Below are 16,809 nucleotides of genomic sequence, written 5' to 3'. Positions count from 1 at the left end.
TTTTTCCTTTCCAACATTTTCTGATGGTAAAGGCATGCTAGTTATTTGAAGAATCGTTCTGACATTAGGAAGTCTAAAACAACAGAATTGTTTTAACGATAAGACACTATAATAGGACAATTCAGGTAGTTGTATTCAGCTAATATGCAAGCCAACACCTTCATAACTGAACGATATGAGTTGTGTTTGAGAGGGTGGGTATATGGGCAGTGGAAAGGCCGATGTAGTTGCGTACAATGTTACCTGCTCCCTGGTGTCCAGCAGCTGTTACATCCTTGTCCTTTGCTCGCTACTCCAGAGAACGTGAACAGTCACTAACCGACTCCACGAGTTGTATTTTTTAAATCTAAACCCCCCCCAACATCCAGTGTTGGTCAGTAGAGAGGGCAGTGGATAAACTACTGAAATAAAGATGCAACTACACCAAAATGCAGCAGCGGGAATGCTATTAGGTGGAAGTTATTTAGCAATAAAGGAAACGCACGAAGTGCCATCGAGACCCGGGAAGTTGGTTTGCACCGGACTAGCGAGTTTTCTAGCTGTGCCCCTGCAAATAAAGTAGTTGCGGCGGCGCTAGGACCCTGGGGACGCGACTGCAGTGAGGAGTGGTGGAAATGTGCGCAGCAGACAGCGATATGGAGCGAAAGTAAACTCATTCCTCGCTTCACACAACACTATATACATAGAAAAAATACACGTCGATTATATCAGCCCGAGCTCGGTGCTCTTGCACCGTCGGGACCGCACTTTCACAAGCTCCGGGGCCCGCATTCGGAGCTGAGCTGAGCTGATCTGGATCGGAGCTGGACCTGGACCGAGAAAGCAGCAGCAGCAGCAGCAGCAGCAGCAGCAGCAGCAGCGGCAGCTCGGGATCACATTCAGGTATTTTCATTATGATAAAGAGGCCGGACTCGGCGGGGCTGAGCAGTGCGTGTGGCGAGGATCCGAGATGCACTATCTACCCCATGTCCTTTAACAAAAGGAGACGTCTCGCTTCGCTTCTCTCCGCTCCGGGGGCGATCTCGCCAATTTCGTGTCAGTCCCGCTGGCATTTTGCTTGTCTCCCTCTCTCTCTCTCTTTCTCTCAATGTTTTATTTTGCAAACGTTTTTTAACAGAGGGGATGATTGCAAAACGCCAGACGAGTAAAAACCGTGCAAAGGATTCGACAAACAGAAAATAAAGCATCGGGCCAGGTTATTTTGAAACACAAGTTTAAAGCAAGACATTTAAAAGGGTAAATACCCAACTTCCGGGAAGGCAACTTATTCACATACTGTGCGCAGCTCTTATTTATTAACAAACAATGAAGGTTTCAAGCACGGGTGGAGATCGAGTTAGTTTGTAGCCAGGCCATTGTGGAGCTTCATTTGGGGTTTAATTAGGGTTTGCACTTGCAAGGACAAGAGCAGACGGAGCGATGCCAAACACTGCCGGACTCGGGGGTTGTCTAAACATTGTCAGGTTCAGGAGCTGCTGCCTGTGAGACTGGGGTGGGGGCAGAAAACCACTCTGGAGCCCAGAGTCTACCCCCCTGCTCCTCGGCCCTTGAGGATGTTTCCAGGGACCTCGAAACGGCCATAAATGTTTCACCAGCGGAGAAATGGAGAAAGCAGCAACCGACAGTCACCGGTGCCATTCTGCAATTTGGGAAATGCAAACAAAATGACCCCCGACTCCAGCAGGGATTCACGTGTGCATTTTCTATTCTGTAATGTGCAAACTAGAAGACGACGGAGTGTTTGCAAAGATTTTATTTTAGGGATTTGGGGGGTGGGGGTGGTTCCCGGTCCCCTAAGCGATGGCTTGTACAAAGTCCATCCGCGGTGACCCTCGACCGACAATAGTGTCTGTGTGGAAGGAGGATGTGACGGACGACTGCTTGTTATTCCGCACCGAGGGGTGCACAACACAAACACAACATGTGCAAGGGGCGGGGGTGCTTGTCTTTATACTCGTGTATCTCCGATCTTCGCGGCGTATCTCAATACTGCACAGCGGGAATTGTAGTTAAATTAGTAACCCCCTCCCTCCCTCCCTCTTTCCCTTCCTCTCCTCCTCCCGTTCCTGCGGAACCCAATCGTGTCCGGACAACAAGCCGTTTACAATGATAGTTAAATGCCGTGAGCTGCCGGGCCTTGTTGCACAAGCAACTTGTGTTCGTTCCCGAGAAAGTTTTCAACTCGGATTAAGTCCCGTTTCGGCGTCTGCTCGAACGATCACGTTTTAAGGTTATGATGAAAGATTAGATTTCAAAGATTAGACTCGGCGCAAGGGAGAGGGAGGCAATTGAGGGACAGGACTCGGGTGATTCATCCCGCTGCTGGTTCATGAGAACAGGGCGCGGCCTCGCAGCCAAGACCCCACCCTGTGCCCTCTTAACATTGCGTGGCCTGTTGGGCCGGCTGTACAATTATAGTTCTTCCCGGCGGGTTTGTCGGGCTGGTGGAGCGAATGTTATAGTGGCATGTATTGCCCGACCCAAGCACGAACCTGCATACAATAAATCACACGAACACACAGCACCCAAACAGGTCATTATGGCCCACCTCACCCACGCCAACAGCGATGCCTGTCTTTGCTAATTCCATCTACAAAGTAAATCCAGCACAAGAATATGTCCTTCGGCCCACAATGTCTTGCCAAACATGATGCCAAGTAAAATAATCTCGTCTGCGTGCACCTGATCCATATTTCTCAATTTCCTGCATATTCATGTGCCTGTATAAAAGCCTCTTAGTAGCCACTATCATATCTGCCCAGGCACTTGCCTCGATGCCTTGTTCTCTGAAAGTAAGCACTCCAAATACCTGTGTAAAAAAATAACCTGCCCTGCACATCTCCTTTAAACTTTGTCGCTGTGACCCAAAAGCTCTGCTCTCTAGTCTTTGACATTTCCACCCTGTGAAAAAGGTTCTGACATTCTACCCAATGTTGCCTCTCATAATGTTATATAGTTATCCTGGGCTCTCCAGTCTTCCTTGGTGTTCTAGTGAAAACAGCCAAGTTTGTCCAACTTCTCCTTGTAGTTAATAGCCCCTAATTCAGGAAGCATTCTGGTAAAAATGTTGGTAGTTCACAAATTATAGTAGAATTAGGCCATTCGGCCCATCGAGTCTACTCCGCCATTCAATCATGGCAGATCGCTACCCCTAATCCAATTTACTTACCTTCTTCCCAACCCTTGACACCCATTCTATATTCTGTAATAGTCTGTATTTCTTACTCCTATCCAAGTACCTGTCCAAATGTCTATTTCAACAGCTCCACTCGGGCAGCTCATTCCAAATATTGTGTGAAAAATGTAACCCCTCAGATCTCCTTCAACTTTCTCCCCTCTTACTTTAAACATGTGCCTTCGAGTTCTAGTCTCCGCTGTACAGGCAGCATGAATTTTGGCTATACAGGTCATTATGACCAACCTCTTGCATCTATTTTCTATGTTTCTACCTCATCTACGCCAACCGTGATGCCTGTCTTTTGGGTCAGAGCGACAAAGTTTAAAGGAGATGTGTCGGGCAATACATGCCACTATATCAGAGCATTGGCCTCCCCACCTCCAATAATTTTAGAAAGGTCACCCTGCAGCCTACTACATACCAGCGAGATTAAACCCAGCCTTTATAACCTCATGCATCCATTCCAGGCAACATCCTGTGAACCTCTTCTGCGCTTTCCCTATTGCCATCACACCCCTCCTGTAGTGTGGAGACCAAAACAATATCCTGGGATAGTCCAACCAGTGATTTGTATAACAGTCTGACATCCCAACACTTTTCCTCAATATCTTGTCCTATGATGGTAAGCATTCCAAATGCCCTTTTCACCACTTTCAGGGAGCTATGGACTTGAGCCTGAAAGTCCTCTGTACTTCAACACTCCTAATTTTCTCCAGAGATGCTGCCTGACTCACTGTGTTACTCCAGCATTTTGTGTCTATCTACACCTAATTGCTTTGCCGTTTACTCTGCATGTCCTAACAGAATTTGACTTTACATAGTTCATTATCTCACACTTGTCTGGATTAAATTCCATCTGCCATCTCTCCGCCCAACTTCGCAACTGATGTATGTTTCTCTCTGTACTTTCACAACCTTCTCTGTTTTCTGCCTCTCTACCAATGTTGTGTTCTTTACAAACTAACTAATTATATCACCTTCATTCTCATCCGTCATTTATATCTATTGCGAGAACAAAATTCCCAGCACTGATCCTGATGGGTACACCACTAATTTAGTTTGGAGATACCGAGCGGAGTCCGCACCGACCAGCGATCCCCGCACACTAGGGACAATTTACACTCATACTAAGTAAACAAATCCAAGCCAATTAACCTACAAACCTGTACGTCTTTGGTCTCGGAGATCTCGGTGAAAACCTAACGGTCATGTGGAGAATGTACAAACTCTGTATGGATAGCACCCGAAGTCAGGATCGAACCTGGCTCTCTGGCGCTGTAAGGCAGCAACTCTGCTGCTGCACCAACTACATAAGTGGTGGGGACGTTTTTGGAGAAGATTCCAATGTTCAGGATCAGACTCTTCTCCAGGATCAAACTTGGAAAGGCAGGGACTGATTAGAAGCAGTGAGCATGGTTTTGTGCAATTGAGGTAATGTCTCAGAAATCTGATTTTTGTGGAGGTAAAAAAAGAGATTAACGAAGACAGGATGGTGGATGTCATCTATACAGACTTTAGTAAAGCTTTTGACAAAGTTATGCATAGTAGGCTGCCTTAGTTAGAGATTTTCAGGTGCTGTTACCCTCTGCCTCCCATTGCCCAGCCAGTTTTGGATCCAGTTCACCAATATGCCTAAGGTCCCTTGTGCATTTACCTTCCGGACCAGCCTACCATGCATAACTTTGTCAAAAGCTTTACTAAAGTCTGTATAGATGACATCCACCATCCTGTCTTCGTTAATCTCTTTTTTTACCTCCACAAAAATCAGATTTCTGAGACATTACCTCAATTGCACAAAACCATGCTGACTGCTTCTAATCAGTCCCTGCCTTTCCAAGTTTGATCCTGGAGAAGAGGCTGATCCTGAACATTGGAATCTTCTCCAAAAACGTCCCCACCACTTATGTAGTTTACAGGCTTATCCCTACTGTCCTTTATGAACAAGGGGACAACATTATTCTCCTCCAGTTGACGTATCTAATCAGTGACTAATGAAGATACAGAAGATAAAGAAGAATGGCATGTTGTCCTTTATAACAAGAGGAGTCGAGTATGGGAGCAAAGAGGTCCTTCTGCAGTTGTACAGGGCCCTAGTGACACCACACCTGGAGTATTGTGTGCAGTTTTTGTCCCCTAATTTGCGGAAGGACATTCTTGCTATTGAGGGAGTGCAGCGTAGGTTTACAAGGTTAATTCCCGGGATGGCGGGACTGTCATATGCTGAGAGAATGGAGCGGCTGGGCTTGTACAGTCTGGAGTTCAGAAGGATGAGAGGAGATCCTATTGAAACATATAAGATTGTTCAGGGCTTGGACACACTAGAGGCAGGAAACATGTTCCCAATGTTGGGGGAGTCCAGGACTAGGGACCACAGTTTAAGAATAAGGGGTAAGCCATTTAGAACGGAGACGAGGAAACACTTTTTTTCACAGAGAGTTGTGAGTCTGTGGAATTCTCTGCCTCAGAGGGTGTTGGAGGCTGGTTCTCTGGATACTTTCAAGAGAGAGCTAGATAGGGCTCTTAAAGATAGCGGAGTCGGGGGATATGGGGAGAAGGCAGGAACGGGGTACTGATTGGGGATGATCAGCCATTGGCTTGTACACGCTAGAATTTAGAAGATTGAGGGGGGATCTTATAGAAACGTACAAAATTCTTAAAGGGTTGGACAGGCTAGATGCAGGAAGATTATTGCCGATGTTGGGGAAGTCCAGAACTAGGGGTCACAGTTTAAGGATAAGAGGGAAGTCTTTTAGGACCGAGATGAGAAAATCATTTTTTACACAGAGAGTGGTGAATCTGTGGAATTCTCTGCCACAGAAGGTAGTTGAGGCCAGTTCATTGGCTATATTTAAGAGGGAGTTAGATGTGGCCCTTGTGGCTAAAGGGATCGGGGGTATGGAGAGAAGGCAGGGATGGGATACTGAGTTGGATGATCAGCCATGATCATATTGAATGGCGGTGCAGGCTCGAAGGGCCGAATGGCCTACTCCTGCACCTATTTTCTATGTTTCTATGATCACATTGAATGGCGGTGCTGGCTCGAAGGGTCGAAAGGCCTACTCCTGCACCTATTGTCTATTGAAGCCTCTGCCAGAGCCCCAGCTCCTCTCTTGCTTCCCTTAGCATTGTAGGATAAATCCTGTCTGGCCCAAGGGACTAGTTCCCTGAATAAACTCTAATATTTCCAGCACTTTCTCCATTCTGACAGATTTAGTTTTGAGATGCAGCATGGAAACATGTCCTTCAACCCACTGTCCATGCCGACCATTGATCATCCATTCACACTAGATCTATGTCATCCCACTATCCGCATCTACTCCCTACGCACTATGGGAGATTTATAGAGGTCAATTAACTTACAAACCCTCAGTGTTTGGGATGTGGGAGGAAACCGGAGCACCCAGAGGAAACCCACTTGGTCACAGGAAGTAATTGCTACCTCCACACAGACATCCCCCGGGTCAGGATCGAACCTGGGTCTCTGGCATTGTGAGGCAGCTGCTCTACCAGCTGCGCCACCATGCTCCAAAGCATCACTGTATCCCACGCTTAACTCTTCAGCCTGCACATTCATCTCCCTGCTGAATATCAATGAGAAATATTAATTTAGGACCAATCATGTCCCTTCGCTTCATGCTTGGATTACACCTCGGGTCCATGAGAGGACCTATTCCTTCCTTTCCTGCCTCTTGCTTCTGGTATGCTTCAAAAGATTTTAAGATTCTCCTTAATCCTACTTGGCAAGGAAATTTCTTGGCCTCTTAATGCCCTCCTAATTTATCTCTTAAATGTTCTCCTTTATCCCCTGTGAACCTCAGTGACTTATTTGATAACGATTGTCGATACAGGTGACCTTGCATTATGGAGGCAGGGGTTGTGTTCCATGAAAACATCCAAATTGTAATTTTCCATAACGTGAACCAGTGTCATCTACACAAGCATCAAGTTATGAGAGATTCGGCCCCCCTTAACCTTCAAGAATATGGAACAATACACCACAGGTACAGGCTCTTCAGCTCACAATGTTTGTGTTGAACATGATGACAAAATCAACTCATATCTGCCTGAAGATAATCCATATCCCTCCATTACATGCATATCTACTGTATAACTTAAAGTCTCCTAAATGCCACTTCCACCACCTCCACCACCACACTTGTTAGCCCGTTCCAGGCACTCACACCATCTGCCTAAAGATTTGCCCTGCACATCTTTAAACTTTGCCTCTCTCACCTTATAGTCAAGTCAAGTCAAGTATCCTTTATTGTCATTCAAACTGTCTCCAGTTTGAACAAAATTACGTACCCTGCAGTCATAACAAAAAAAATTTAAACATCTGAACACACAATGAACACAGTTTAACATCCATCACAGTGAGTCTACCAGACACCTCCTCACTGTAAGGCAAAAGTCTTAAAGTCCTTGTCTCTCCTTCCCTGTTCTCCCTCTGCGTTGAGGCGATCCAGGCTTTCGATGTTGGGCCCCCCGCCGTGTGATGGCAAGTCCCGCGGCCGAATCGGAGCTCCGCGAACGGGCCGGTTCAAACTCCACGGCCCAGGGCGGACGAAGCTGCCACCCTCCAGTGCAGTGGACGAAGCTGTTGTTGCGGGATTCCGGAGAATTGGTCACCAACCTGGGACCTGCGAGCTCCCGATGTTGTCCGCGGCAGAAGGCTCCGAAGTCGGGCCGTCGCCGCAGCACCACCACAGCTATTCCCTCTAGTATTTGATTTATCCATCCTGGGAAAACGGCTCTGACTATCTACCCTATCGATGCCTCTCACAAATTTTATATATTTCCATCCTCGACCTCCAGCATTCCAGGGAAAACAATTCAAGTCTGTCCAACCTCTCCCTGTGGCTGATACCCCTTAACTCAGGCATCATTCCAATAAACCTCCTTTGCACCCTCTCCAAGGTCATCACATGCTTCCTGTAAAGGGGCAACCAGAAGTGTATGCAAAATTCCAAATGCAACCTAACAAGTCCTACAAAACTGCCTCTTGACTTCCTGTCTTATATTCAAAGCCTTGACCAATGAAGGCAATCATACCATGACTTTTCTTTATAACTCTATCTACTTGTGTTGCCACTTTCAGGGATTTATGGACATGGACTACAAGATCCCTCTGTACATCAGTGCTATTCAGGGTCTATCCGTTAATTGTATATTTTCCCCTTACATTCAACCTCTTAATGTGCAACCCTCATACTTGTTAATATTAAACTCCATCTGCCATTTTGCCACTCATTTCTTTAGTTGATCTGTATCCCACATTGACAGCCTTCCTCACAGACTGTGACCCCCAACAATCTTGCTGTCATCTACAAACTTACTAACCAACCCATCTATGTATAGACCCAAGTAATTTTTTATAAAACACACAACAGAGATTTTGGAACGGATCCCTGTGGAAATCCACTGGTCACAGACCTCAAGTTCAAGTTCAAGTTCAAGTTCAAGTGAGTTTATTGTCATGTGTCCCTGTATAGGACAATGAAATTCTTGCTTTGCTTAAGCACACAGAAAATAGTAGGCATTTACTACAAAACAGATAAATGTGTCCATATACCATGATATAAATATATACACACATGAATAAATAAACTGATAGTGCAAATAACAGAAAGTGGTTGGTAATAGTCAGAGTTTTGTCCGAGCCAGGTTTAATAGCCTGATGGCTGAGGGGAAGTAACTATTCCAGAACCTGGTTGTTGCAGTCTTCAGGCTCCTGTACCTTCTACCTGAAGGTAGCAGGGAGATGAGTGTGTGGCCAGGATGGTGTGGGTCTTTGATGATACTGCCAGCCTTTTTGAGGCAGCGACTGCGATAAATCCCCTCGATGGAAGGAAGGTCAGTGCCGATGATGGACTGGGCAGTGTTTACTACTTTTTGTAGTCTTTTCCTTTCCAGGGCGCTCAAGTTGCCGAACCAAGCCACGATGCAACCGGTCAGCATGCTCTCGACTGTGCACCTGTAGAAGTTAGAGAGAGTCTTCCTTGACAATCCGACTCTCCGTAATCTTCTCAGGAAGTAGAGGCGCTGATGTGCTTTTTTGATGATTGCATTAGTGTTCTCGGACCAGGAAAGATCTTCAGAGATGTGCACGCCCAGGCTGAATATTGTCCTTCCGCCACAACCCTCTGTCTTCCATCAGAAAGGCACTTTCAAATACATTCCTAAAATCCATTAGACAACATCCTCTAAACCCACCCCCCCCTCATCAATCAGCTGTGTTACCTGCTCAGAAAACTCCTCAGAAAAATATAGTTAGGAAGACATAAGTTATCCATTGTCACCACAAAAAGCTTACTCACGATCTCTGTTCTGCAAATACCAACTGATTTCCAGGCATGCTTTCATCTCCGAGATGAACGAGCTGTTGCAGCCCAAGCCCTAACTTTTCTAGAATTCCATCATTGAACCAGACCAATCACCAATTTCACTTGAAATTGAATGTCCGTTATGGACTCCGCCCTTCCCAAGGTGATCTGTTGCCAGCCCTGTTTGTTCTGGCCTTTTCTATCTTTCATTCTGCTGAAGGGTTCTGACCCAAAACGTCACCTATTTTCTCCAGAGATGCTGGCTGACCTGCTGAGTTACTCCAGCATTTTTGTGTCTACCTTCAGTATAAACCAGCATCTGCAGTTCCTTCCGACACAATTGCTTTACCAGCTGTCTTATTGCTAAAGTGTTCTCATCAAAGTGCAAATTACATCCTAACTGGGCAGGGTAAAGATATATCGTTTCTCCTTGACCTTCTCAACCAATTTGCTGCCTTCGGTTAAAAATAACTGCATCATCCTCATCCAACCCTTTTGTTCTCTTTTGTCTAATTGGGACTTGTCTAAGTACAGTCCCCATGTTTCATTCTTATCTCCAGATCGGTGGCCTCCTTTCACACCCTGGACTGTTATTTCTGATTGATTCCAAGGGGTTATCCTGGGCTCTGCATGCTATCAGTTATTAACACAATTTAAAAGGAGCGTCAATATCCAAAAGTGTGTGAAAGAAATCCATCTCTCTCGACCTGTCCACTATCTCCAATTTTTCAGACTGCTTGTCCAATGATTAATGCTGGATGTATAGAAAATACCTCCAACACAAGCTCTGTTGCCACTCGCCTGACTCCCACTCTCTGTAATGTTCAGCCTCAGGCTGTTACCAATCCTAGTGTCATTCAGGCGGAGAATACGAGTGGTCTTGTTGCATCTTTACAACTGATCAGCAGTTTTGTTGTCACCTCTACTCATGCACAATTTTTAAAATAGCAAAATATTTGTTCAAATTTTCAATTGTCAACCGCCTGGTTAGGAAGAAGACTATAAGACTACCATTGCCTGGGTTACTAAGCAATAACATTTCCACTTAACAACACAATCCCATGCCCTGTACCACCTGAGGTGACCGCACCACACCATTTGATAGCAGTGTGAACCTGTCGTATGTGATATTCTGATTGTGAGCAGAAAGAAGGATGTTGTGCATGAGCTGGATCTGGCATTTATAATTGAGAGAACTGTGTTTGGTGCATGGAAAATAAGTTATTATTTGATCACAATCAGTTTGCGTATAGGCTTTGAAGACGCATAAAGCTCTAGGTCAGCATTATAGAAGCAAGGAACTAGTTTACAAAAGAAGAACACAAAGTGTTTAAGTAATTCAGCAGGTCAGGCAGCACCCCTGGAGAACATTGATAGATGACGTTTTGGGTTGAGTGTGAAGAAAGGTCCCAATCCGAAACGCCACCTATCCATGCTCTGCAGGGATGCTACCTGACCCACTGAGTTACTCCAGTACTTTGTGTCTTTCTCTTGGTCCATTGCTGAATGCAGAGCATTTTAGTAGCATGGCAAGCCATGATTTCACAATTGATAACACACAGTAGCTTGCAGATATTGGATATTTGAGGGATGACTTTAATTAGAGTATACTTTGTAATAATTCAATCTTGTAAAATTATAATGGAAATGTAAAATAGGTTATCCTTAGCTCTAAAGATATTTCTATTGAGTTTTAATAGTACAGGTGCACAACCTTTTATCCGGAGTTCCGGAAACCGAAAAACTCCGAAAACCGGCCATTTTTTCCAGGATGTCGTCTGCACACCAAAGCTCGCGTTTGGCGCCAAACTTGACCCGAAACGACCCACGGTCAACCCAGGTCTGCGGGGAGACACTTAAACATCTGTAAATCATTGCTTAAATGTTAGTCAGTTAGTTTGGAGGGCTTTTATGTGAAGGGGGGGACTTTAATTCTTAGTCCCCTACCTGGTCGGAGAGGCGGGGAGCGGTCAATGCCTTACCGGGTCGCCGTGCAGTAAGCTCCGGAGCGCTGTGGCCGCCAACTCCCAGCTGGGGCTGCGGGCGTCCGGCCGCGGGCGGCGCCGGTTGTAGCTCCGACCCCGGCAACTCTACCTCGGCTGCGCGGCGCTCCAAATCTAGCACGGCCCGCGGCCGGATGCCCGCAGCCCCAGCACCGGTAACATGTGTGTCGGCGGCCACAGCGCTCCGGAGCTTACCGCACGGCGACCCGGTAAGGCATTGCCCGCTCCCCGCTGGTATCCCAGCGCTGCGACGCCGCCGACTGCCAACATCGCGGAGCTGGGGCTGCGGGCGTCCGGCCGCGGGCGGCGCTGGATTTGGAGTGCCGCGCAGCCAGGGGTAGAGTTGCCGGGGTCGGAGCTACAACCGGCGCCGCCCGCGGCCGGACGGAGCCCCCAGCTCCGCGATGTTGGGAGTCGGCGGCCACAGCGCTCCGGAGCTTACTGCACGGCGACCCGGTAAGGCATTGCCCGCTCCCCGCCTCTCCGACCAGGTAGGGGACTAAGAATTAAAGTATCCCCCTTCACCCCCCCCCCCCCCCCAACCCACCACATAAAATCCCTCCAAACTAACTGACTAACATTTAAGCAATGATTTACAATGATTCCCCGGTCTCCGGGGAGGAGGCAGCCGCTCCAGACTTTTCAAGCCGCCCGCGCTACCTACCTAATCTACGCTAAAAATCTTCCATTCGGAAATCCGAAAAATTCCGAAATCCGACAAGTATCTGGTTCCAAGGCTTTCGGATAAAAGGTTGTGCACCTGTACAGCCTTCAGAAAATATCTTAAAACACTATTAGGGTAATCTTGTAAGCAGTGCACTGCATGTCCACCTTTGCTCCCATCTTTCATTGTATGTTAATCAGCGTGAACACTTGGATGTTTGGGGGCTATCAGGATTGATTTCCTTTGCTGTCTTTGCCCATTTTGCTTCCTTGTGAGGTTCTGCCCACTGTTGCACTCAGGCCTTACTATTCATAGTTCTATCAGCTCATTTTGGCCTCCTGTGTGGTTTAAGGCAAAATCGGTTAGTTTTAAATAAAGTCAGTGTTCAATCATGCCATGTTCATGCCTGATTTTTTTTGTGAAGATTTTAGTAAGTCTTGTTCTTCGTCTGTTGGAGAAATGGACTTCTTAATGTGGGGGGAAGGGGGTAATTATACTTCTAGGTCCCTACCTGGTCGGTGAGGCAGCTTTTTCTCCGGGCTGCCCAGTCGACCCGTCCTCGTGGCCTACCAGCGGGCGTGGAGCGCCGTTTCCTGGCGGGGACCGCCCAGCACCTCGGCTTCGTTGGCAGCACAGCGCTGGAGCGCTATCGTGGAGCGGAGCGGGCGATGCCTTGCCTGGGTCGCTGCGCTGGATCGACGCGCTGGAGCTCCGGTGAGCTGTGACCGCCGAGATCAACACCTCCGGGCTGCGGGTCTGCGGAGCGGGCGGCGCCGACTCAAACATCGGGAGCCTGGGAGCTCCAACCCGGCGTGGCCTTGTCGGCTTCGGAAGCCGCGGTCCCCAGCTAGGAAGCGGCCGTTCCAGGTGGACCTGTCGCTGTGAGGACTCTCCCGACGCCGGGGCAACACCACCCGGCCAGAACGGCCAGGAACATCGGGCCTCCGTAGAGGCAATAGCGGTGGCCTCAATAGACCTGACTTTGGGTGAACTGGGGATGGGGACTGGACATTGTGCCTTCCCCCACAGTGGTATCCACTGTGGGGGGATGATTTTATTGTGTGTAAGTAAACATGTTAGTCTGGGTCCAAGATGGCTGTCGGAAGGGAGAGTGGACGCTGGCACGCTTTAGCTGCCGCTGCTCTATCTTCACATTGTGTTTTTTGATTTTTTGTCTTTGGAGCGATTTCTGTCTTTAATTTGTGTATTGGTGATGTCCTTATTATTCTTTTTACTCCGACTATTTTTTTCTCTTCTGTTAATTTCTGTAAGGTGTCCTTGAGACTTTGAAAGGCGCCCGAAAATAAAATGTATTATTATTATTATTATTATGATTTATTTTGTACCATTCAATGCATTGAAACTAAGGAAGGCAAAATGCAATGTTAGTATTTATTTTGAGAGGATTAGAAAAGCAGGGATGTAATACTGAGGCTTTATAAGGCACTGGTCAGACTGCATTTGGAATATTGTGAACCGTTTTGGGCCCCATATCTGAGGAGGCATGTGCTATTGTTGGACAGGGTCCAGAGGAGGTTTACGAGAATAATCCCACTGATGACGGGGTTGACATATGATGAACTTTTGATGGCTCTGGGCCTGTACTCACTGGAGTTTAGAAGGATGAGGAGGAGTCTCATTGAAACTTATGGCATAACGAAAGGCCTAGATAGAGCAGATGTGGAGAGGATGCTTCCACTAGTGGGAGAGTAGGACCAAAGGGCATACCTTTAGAAAGGTGATGATGAATTTCTTTGGCCAGAGAATCTGTGGAAGTAATTGCCACAAACAGCTATGGAGGTTGTTTTTGAGTTTTTTAAAGTGGAGATTGATAGATTATTGATTAATAAGGGTGTCAAAGGATATGCGGAGAAGGCAGGAGAGTGGGGTTGAGAGGGAAATATAGATCAGCCATGATTGAATGGCAGTGTAGACTCGATGGGCCAAATGACCTAATTCTACTCTTATGACGTGACCTTATGAACTTATACTTAGAGTTAGGCCAATCCTTATCATTCGTTGCTCTCGCTGGGGTTTAACATTTTTGTAGTATGTTCAAAATTATTCGTCTTTGCTTCCGTGTCTCTGGTAGTGAATGGTTGCTTTTGGTGAGAGAGATTATAATTATTTTCTCAAAATATAGCCTGTATTATTATGAAAAAAGTAGCTACAGAATAATTAAGCGAATATAACTACATTCCCTGTAACCATGTCCCTTTACTTTTCAATTAGTCCCTCATATCTTGCTCAATGTAGTTATATCTTGCTTTTTTTCTTGTAATTGAGTTTGTGAAATTAACTGATTTGCAAAAAAAATCTCTCACCTATTGTTAAAAGGCTTGCTTAAGATGTGCTTTAGTTAGTGTTTATTTTGCAATATCTATTACATACCAGTGCAAAAAGAAACCATATTATTTTTGCCATACGTAACACTGCAGGCGATGAACCCGTTAAGTGGCTGAAGATACATTCCTGATCTCCTTTTCGTCTTGCCAACTTGTAGTCCTTCCAAGTTCTTCCACAGCGCATCCAGGGACAGCACTATTTTGCATCCTAAAACATCTCCCCAATCCCACGTTAAGTATTGACATTTTCTGGGTTATAATTCTAAATGCCATCTAGTTGTCAATCTTTAAAGCGAGCGTTCAAAGTAAATACTTGTAGATTATATGAAAATGGTTGTCATCATTGCAGAAACAAATTGATTCCTCATCATGTAGCCTCTAATGCACCTTTTCTGCAAGTGGTTGATGGAGTATCATCGTCTTCAGAGTGACTTTTACTTCTCCCAGTTCAGGGTTGTCGAAACCAATTGTAAACAGCCACCTCAATATTGATATCGGAAGGAAACTAGCATTATCCAGACCCTTGTCTTTTTGGCTGTTTAACACACTACTTTAAAATACTTAAATATTACACTATGATCTAAAACTTGCATTTTCCAATATCTTGTACACATTGTCAACAGTAATAGATGATATTTTGAAGATGCTATTTTGCTGGTTGCATGGTAAGCTTTATTGCAGAAATGGATGTTACAAATTACCAGTATTTTGTCATCATGATATGTAATACCAGAATACGTGTCTCATATTGAGGAAAGAGCACTTTTTAAAAACTTTTAAAAAAATCATCAGAGGAGTATTAGGCCGTTCGGCCCAGCGAGTCTACTATGCCATTCAATCATGGCTGATCTATCTTTCCCTCTCAACCCCATTCTCCTGCCTTCTCTCCATAACTCTTGACACCGTTACTAATCAAGAATCTGTCAATCTCCACCTTTAAAATATCCAATGACTTGGCCTCTATAGTCATCTGTGGCAATGAATTCCACAGATTCACCACTCTCACCCACATATCACTAGTCACTCTCCAAAATAGATCATACACAACGGCATATTAAACTGGTGATGTCCAATTCAAAGATCAATATCATCATTAAGATTTTAGTATTGCCAAATAGTAGACATATGTGCATTTTATGTTTAAGAAGGAACTGCAGATGCTGGAAAATTGAAAGTAGACAAAAATGCTGGAGAAGCTCAGCGGGTGAGGCTGCATTTATGGAGTGAAGGAAATAGGCAAAGTTTCGGGTCAAAATCCTTCTTCAAACTGATGTGGGGGCGGGGGGGCGGAAAGAAGAAAGGAAGAGGCGGAGACAGTGGGCTGAGGGAGAGCTGAGAAGGGGAGGAGAAAGTAGGGACTACCTGAAATTAGAGAAGTAAATGTTTATATCGCTGGGGTGCAAACTGCCCAAGCGGAATATGAGGTGCTGCTCCTCCAATTTACGGTGGTCCTCACTCTGGCCATCGAGGAGGCCGAGGACAGAAAGGTCGGATTCAGAATGGGAGGGGGAGTTGAAGTGCTGGGCCACCGGGAGATCAGGTTGGTTATTGCGAACTGAGCGGAGGTGTTCGGCGAAGCGATCGCCAAGCCTATGCTTGGTCTCACCAATGTAGAGCAGCTGACATCTAGAGCAGCGGATGCAATAGATGAGGTTGGAGAAGGTGCAGGTGAACCTCTGCCGCACCTGGAACGACTGCTTGGGTCCTTGAATGGAGTCAAGGGGGAAGGTAAAGCGACAAGTGTTGCAAGGGAAAGTACCTGGAGAGGGGTTGGTGGTACGGGTGGGAAGGGACAAATTGACCTTTCTGTCCTGGGCCTCTTCCATGGCCAGAGTGAGGACCACCGTAAATTGGAGGAGCAGCACCTCATATTTCGCTTGGGCAGTTTGCACCCCAGCGGTATGAACATTGACTTCTCTAATTTCAGGTAGTCCCTACTTTCTCCTCCCCTTCTCAGCTCTCCCTCAGCCCACTGGCTCCACCTCTTCCTTTTTTCTTCCCGCGCCCCCCACCCTCACATCAGTCTGAATAAGGGTTTCGACCCGAAACGTTGTCTATTTCCTTCGCTCCATAGATGCTTCCTCACCCGCTGAGTTTCTCCAGCATTTTTGTCTACCTATGCATTTTATGTATTTCCAGTATTACTTTTGCACCAATTGTGCAGAAAAGCAGCCATTAATATCAGCCAATTGAAAATTCAGTCAGGAAAATTTGAACAGTGAAATACAACGAGCAATAGAATTGGTGATTTACTCCTTCTAGACTAGGTTGTGTCTAAAGAATATATTCAGCACCG

The 16,809-nt window shown here is 46.1% G+C and overlaps 1 protein-coding gene across 1 annotated transcript in view; it reads left to right on the top strand.

Annotated features, from left to right (window-relative positions):
- Positions 1-596: 596 nt before the first annotated feature.
- bcorl1 (BCL6 corepressor like 1) overlaps positions 597-16,809 on the top strand; it is a 193,224-nt gene continuing 177,011 nt past the window's right edge. Inside the window, exon 1 of the mRNA XM_033030542.1 lies at positions 597-882. The gene's annotated coding sequence lies outside the window, so the exon portion shown is untranslated. The remainder of the gene's footprint in view (positions 883-16,809) is intronic.

Source organism: Amblyraja radiata, chromosome 12 (assembly GCF_010909765.2).
Source record: "Amblyraja radiata isolate CabotCenter1 chromosome 12, sAmbRad1.1.pri, whole genome shotgun sequence".
In the NCBI taxonomy this organism is placed as follows: Eukaryota; Metazoa; Chordata; class Chondrichthyes; order Rajiformes; family Rajidae; genus Amblyraja; species Amblyraja radiata.
Note: the sequence above shows the minus strand (reverse complement) of the source record. Positions and strands in the feature narration are given on the sequence as shown.